This window comes from Perca fluviatilis, chromosome 18, assembly GCF_010015445.1.
Source record: "Perca fluviatilis chromosome 18, GENO_Pfluv_1.0, whole genome shotgun sequence".
Lineage (NCBI taxonomy): Eukaryota > Metazoa > Chordata > Actinopteri > Perciformes > Percidae > Perca > Perca fluviatilis.
This window is the reverse complement of record NC_053129.1, coordinates 22244309-22250733: the sequence shown is the minus strand read 5'-3', so window position 1 is coordinate 22250733 and position 6425 is coordinate 22244309.

The window sequence follows — 6425 nt, the reverse complement described above, 5'->3', positions numbered from 1 at the left end:
GGAGAAAACTCCTTCCACTGAGGAAGACCTTGAGATGTGGTTGAAAGTGCTGGAAAAAAGCATTTTGTGGAACTACTGTTTCATAGGTAACGCTTATCATTCAGGATCGGAACCAGAAGAATGTCATCACAAGGCAATGTAAATGTGTCTTTGACTTGAATAAAAAAATACACAGGATGTTAAAAACACACTTTTCTCAGAGGTGGACTGTACGGCTGTCACATTCATATGAAACAGAACGTCTTATGTAAAAATAACGAGAATGAATGTAGTTATTGGGACATGCAAATCATTCTACCAAAGCATTAAGGGGGTTCCCTAATTATGGCCCTTATAACTGATTACGAGAGCAGGCTTAATAAGCAGCTGCTGGTACAGTCGATCCAGAGCGAAGTTTGTAATTTCTGTCTCACATGGGAGAGACAGAAATTAAACATGACAAATGTTCCACACGTTTCGATTACACTGCAGACTCCTCAATATGATACCCAGACACCCCGTGAGTTGTATGTTAAGTCAATTTCTTCCCTGCTGCTTTAAGATTCTGTGCACACAAGTCACCTCATACCAATAACAATCAAAGGGGCTAATGCTTGATTTTGATTAATCTAATTTAAAACCTGAAGAGGTAGTGTAGGTCTCAAATTGAAGCTGGGCGTTGAATAAACTGGTTGGACATTTATATGCAAATCTTTTCTTGGAAATATAATCCTTTCTTGGCCCCCTGGAAATACTGCCATGTGCAGGTGTTGTCTTTGTAAGTCCACGTGTGCAAGCATGCACGCATGCGTCCTTGCTTTGTCGTCAGCGTTGGAAATTACCTATCATTCACAGACGTATATGCTGTCGGTCAGCTGAGTACAGTGATAGTGTTTTCTCCTCATCTCCGTGGGTGGTTTTTGTCCGGATTTTAAAAGACATCTGTTATGAAGCGCAGTAGCATTCCTCTTAACCCTGAAACCATGATAATAACCCTCTGCCTGTCAACAGGAGATCATCTACCAGTTGAGGGAAGATGGTTGGTAGACTAGGTGGGTGGTGGCTGTGGTGCAGTGCTGACATTTATTCACATTCACACCTAAAGTGGAAAACAGGAGGAATAAAAAGATGGAGAGAGACAAGTTACATCACTGTTTTATGTGCTAAATGCATTCATTAAGTTCATATTGCTCCTGTCATGTCAATACTGTGTGTATGAGTGATTTTTCCACCACAAGCTGAAGAGAGTGCAGGGTAATGCACGGTAAAGGAAATCACTTAAAGTAACATGAAATGGACAGGGAGGCTGATGGGGCTGACAGGCTGATAACAGCACAGCATGGCAGGGGAAAAGTGAGGGTGAAAAGGGTCAGAGTAGAGGGCTGTGATAGAATGTGAAATATTTCTCCTTGAGTCAGCCATAAAACTTTAAGAAAGGCAGAGGTGGATGTTGCGTCAAACATTTCAGCTGTAATGGGTAATAAAATGGACTCAGCCTCCATCTCTGCCAAAAATCATTGTCCTCATCCTCGGGGGAGGTGATGGGGAAGGAGTGGTCACCTTTAGTCCTGCTGCGAGAAATGACCCTAGGCAGGTACAGACTCAGGCATGGAAATTACAGGGCTTAAGATACCTAAGCCATTTACAGAGGCCCCAAAGGCACCCTTAGCCTGTGTACAAGCAGCTCTCCCTATTCTAGTTTATTGACATTTGACTAGTGACTAACTGTATCTTATGTAAAATGCAAATTTTCCTTTTACTTATAAGTTATTATTCAAGCAAATGTTTACCCAACATACAAAAAACACATTCTTACTGTCCTGTAGGGACGTCTAACCATACAGATCGCTTTGGTTTTATTTGCCCGATCTTTAAGATATCCCTTCACCTCAGTACAATGGAGGTATGTGGAATTTTGTTTATGGTGCTTATAGTGTTGGAAAATTCCACTTAAAAAACAGCAACCACATCTTTTTCTATAAAAAATATGGTTAAATGTTGTGAGCACCGCATAAGAAAGTCCATTCAGCTTCAAAGTATTGGGGAGAGGGCAGTAATCTCAGAACCAGGTAACTTGAAATCTGGACAAGTCAAACAAAACTTTTGTAAGGCTGGATACCACTAGGAGGAGACTTCTTGAGACCATATAATTTATAAAATAAGAAATAGCACACGAATGTTGTCTTACAAATGAAAAGTTGAATTCATAAGAAATAAAATGCACTCTTGCTCAATTCAATACACCCAGGTTTTTTGCTTCTACAGCCTTATTCAGTCTTGTTGGGCTGGGTACCGAATTCGATGCTTTTTAGGCACAGACGGATTTGCCTCCTTAGTCTCGAGTATCGAAAAAATACCAAGTCATTCAAAGGAGTAAATCTCATCAGCGTCAGTGAGCCAATAAGCATGCAGCGTGCTTCTACCAAGATCTAATAATGCTGCTGATTGGCTGTCTAACGTTACACGCTGAGAGGCAGGCAGGAAAAACTCTACATTACGCACAGAGACAGGGCTCACGTAGTAGGAGTGGAAAAATAAATAAAAATATTTTGTGCCGTAATGTTGTAATTTTTGTTAAAATTGATGTTATAATATTGGTAAAGAAAAAAAGTATTGTTCAGGAACCGGTATCAAAGTCACAGTATTGATATCGGTTCCGGTATCGGAAACTTGAACGATACCCAGCCCTACTTGTATGACCACTGGCTTATGGTGGCTAATGTCAAGGCTGTTTTGTAACTGGCGTAACTGAGTCTGACTCTTCTCGTGCTACTATAACTGTGTGTTAAGACAGAATGTGAAGCAAAGTTTTATAGGTGGCACGATTGCATACAAAGCAAATGTAAAGAGGCAATCATATGCAAATTTGCCTGGGGTGGTACGAAGTGACACAAACACATGTCCGTGCAAGTTAAAAATGTTTCAACGTCAGTGGAAAATTCTCACATATTCCGGCGTATATTATTATAAATGTTTCATAAAAGGACACAGATGAGAGGGAAAAGAAGATAGACAGGAGTAAAATAACAGAAAGAAACAGAGTTTCTGGTAAGTTCGGAGTTCAGTTAGAGGCTGAGCTGAACACAGACACACTCCCACAGACACTTCGGTGTGCCTGTTGCTAGCAAAGCTAATATCTGTAGCAGTTAATGTAATAAAGTAATTTTCACTTTTCTAGCAAAAGTCTAGGTGTTGCCTTTTTACATTGCTACCTGAAAAACGTAACGTTTCAAACAATGTCTCTGCCATTGTCAGTCAGGGAACTTGTTCTTCTTGTAAATAGTAAATTACATTTCCTTTTACACGGTCATGTTCATGTCGCCATCCTGTCATGTGAAATAACAGGTCCAAGCCAACTACCAACTAATCAAGCATTTTTATACAGAACTGAAATTGAACAACCTTAGGGAACAGCCCTAAATTGTGCACCTTTGCTGCGACGCTAAGTCGGGGGTAGTTCTACAGTTTGCACCGAGACGACATTTTCCCACCTCCTTGCAAACCTGCAGTGGGTTGGGGCGTGCGCCCCACGACACTTGTATTTGGAAGACAAACCTCCCACAGTCTAACCCGTCTCCAAATTCTTATTGCTCCACCTCTCCCACAATTTACCATCTCCTTCCTGCTGAAAAAACAACCATGATCCCACCTAAGTGGTGTGTCAGGTGAAGCTGTGTTGCTTCGCCAAACATAACGTTTTGTGGCAAACGATTTTGGTTTCATCTAACCAGAGCACCTTCCACAGTTTGGTGTGTCTCCCAGGTGCTTTTGGCAAACTTTAAACGACACTTTATGGAACTTAAAAATGGCTCCTTACTCTTCCAAAAGGCCAGATTTGTGCAGTATCCGACTGATTGTTGTCCTATGGACAGAGTCTCCACCTCAGCTATAGATCTCTGCAGTTCATCCAGGTGATCATGGGCCTCTTGGCTGCATCTCTGATCAGTCTTCTCATTGTATGAGCTGAAAGTTTAGAGGACGGCGGGTCTGTAGTGGTCTGACTAACCTTGCACAGTGCTCCTGGGATAAGCTTGGGAAATCTTTTGTATCCAACCGGCTTTAACTTCCCCAACAGTATCTCGGACCTGCCTGGTGTGTTCTGTTCTCATGATGCTCTCTGCGCTAGGCCTCTGAGACTATCACAGAGCAGGTGCATTTATACGAACTTGATTACACACAGCTGGATTCTTACATCATTAGTCATTTAGGTAACATTGATCTCAGAATCCTCACTGAACTTCTGGAGAGTTTGCTGCACTGAAAGTAAGGGCTGAATAATTTTGCTGCACTTTTCGTTTTTATTTGTTAAAGAAGTTTGAAATAGTCAATGAATTTCGTTCCACTTCATAATTGGGACCCACTTGTTGTTGATTCTTCACAAAAAATTACAGTTTTATATCTTTATGTTTGAGGCCTGAAATGTGGCAAAAGGTCGAAACGTTCAAGGGGGCCGAATACTTTCGCAAGGCACTGTATATGCCCATGCTCAAAGGCCCACTCATACATAACCAAAGTCCTCTGTGCAATCTCGGCTCAGAGGCCTCTCCACGATGAGAAAAGTTCATGCTGTCGTTACATGAATTACTTACACAGTACGTATATGAGTAATAGATGTAGTAAAGAGAAGGTTCAGATAGAGAGGCATTACAGAGGAAGAGTAGGAGGTGGAGGAGAGGAAAGCTGAATAGAAGGTGATGAATGAGATGACTGAAGGCAAAGAGAAAGAGCGAAAGAGAGAACTGGATTTTAAATTACATGGTGGCTCATGTCAGCAGCCGTAATTAGCAGCTTGGTCAGGTGTGATGAGTGGGACAGGAAGCATGAAAAGAAGGACAAAACAGCACAAAAACCAAGGAGAGTGTATGAGGAACAGAATCCACTTGACACAATGGCAATGCAATTTGAAATTCCCTGAAGTGGAGAAAGTGAATGAGAACAGTATGCATGGCAAATTCATGGCTATGAATGGAAGTGAGCTCACAGACACGCAAACATGGTTGTGGTTTGCAGTTTGTCGCGTGTCAAGTGCGTGAATGACAAGTCTGAAAATTCAGACAATTCTTAAGCTGGCTGGCGGCCTGCCAAGTTAAATGTTGCTTTTGGTGAAAGGAGCAAGGGGGGGAAGCAGACCAGGGTGAATGCTGGGTAACAGATAAACTTACAGCATGAGACAAGTAGCTACACATTTTGACCCCCACTGAGCAGTACAGAAGGACAGCTGGACACAAGTCTCCGGAAATAAGAAAACGCAAGATTAAAAACACATTCCTGCAACACAGTATTCCTTTCATTTATCTGTATTTTAAGTGATGGCACAGTTTGATGTTGTAGCCTTTTGCACTCCTCAGTAGCTGAGCATTTATGATGTAAAATAGTTTTTTTTAAATGGGATACACATTTTCAGGATACAGTATATGAGCACAAACACAATAAGCATTTTTTGAAATAAAAGAATGATGCCAAATGAAGCAAAAAAGGAATTTGATAGTTCCAGGTTGTCAAATGTGAGAATTTGCTGCTGTTCTTTGGTCTTACATTGTAGTAAAATATTTAGGTATCGGGCTGATTTGATGACATCACCTTGTGCTCTAGGATATTGTGATGTTTAATTGACCAAACAATTAATTGAAAAAAGAATCCGCAGATGAATCGATAACAAAAGCAATCATTAGTTGAAGCCCTAATTGCAACCAAAAGTCGTCGTCATCGAGACTCTATTTTTATGATTTAAAAAGAGACTTGATTACCTCCTTTTTGTGGTAGATTACACGTTCCAAAATAGTAGAGTTATCAAGCATTACTCTGACAAAAAAATTAAATAAAGAATAATTCTGTTTTACCTCTCTGGTAAGACTCTCTGGAGCTCAACATTAGCAAGTATCTGTATCAGTTAGTCAAACAGGCTGAAATATTTCAGTCTGCAGCTGTTGCAGTGAGGAAGAGTTGGATATTGAATATCTTCATATTGAAGAAGTGTCACTTTACAAACTGCATTTTAGTCATTTTAAACTGACCATCTAATTGAGCTGCAGAGCACACAATAAATAATGGATTGCATTGCATTTTTGCACTATGATGGAAGATTAAGTGTCAAGATCAAGAGTTGTTATTTCAGGAACTGTCTCCATGTCTATATGTAGTTTATGTTGTGACAATATGGTGTGCTGCATTTAATCATGTATGCAAACAAGACCTCATTTGACATATCAGCTTAAACTGAATTGAATTGAGGTTTTAAAAAAAAAAAAAAAACTTTCCAAACCTTGCTTTACACTACACAAGCGCCAAAATGACCTCATCTCCTCTGTGCTGTGGCCTTGACTTCCGAACACAACATAGGTATGTCTTCTTTTCACCCAAAGATAGAGTGGGTGACTGTCAGAAAATGAAGATGTATATGACTAATCCGGACATAGCTGTGTGACAGGCAGTGCCCCCCCACACAC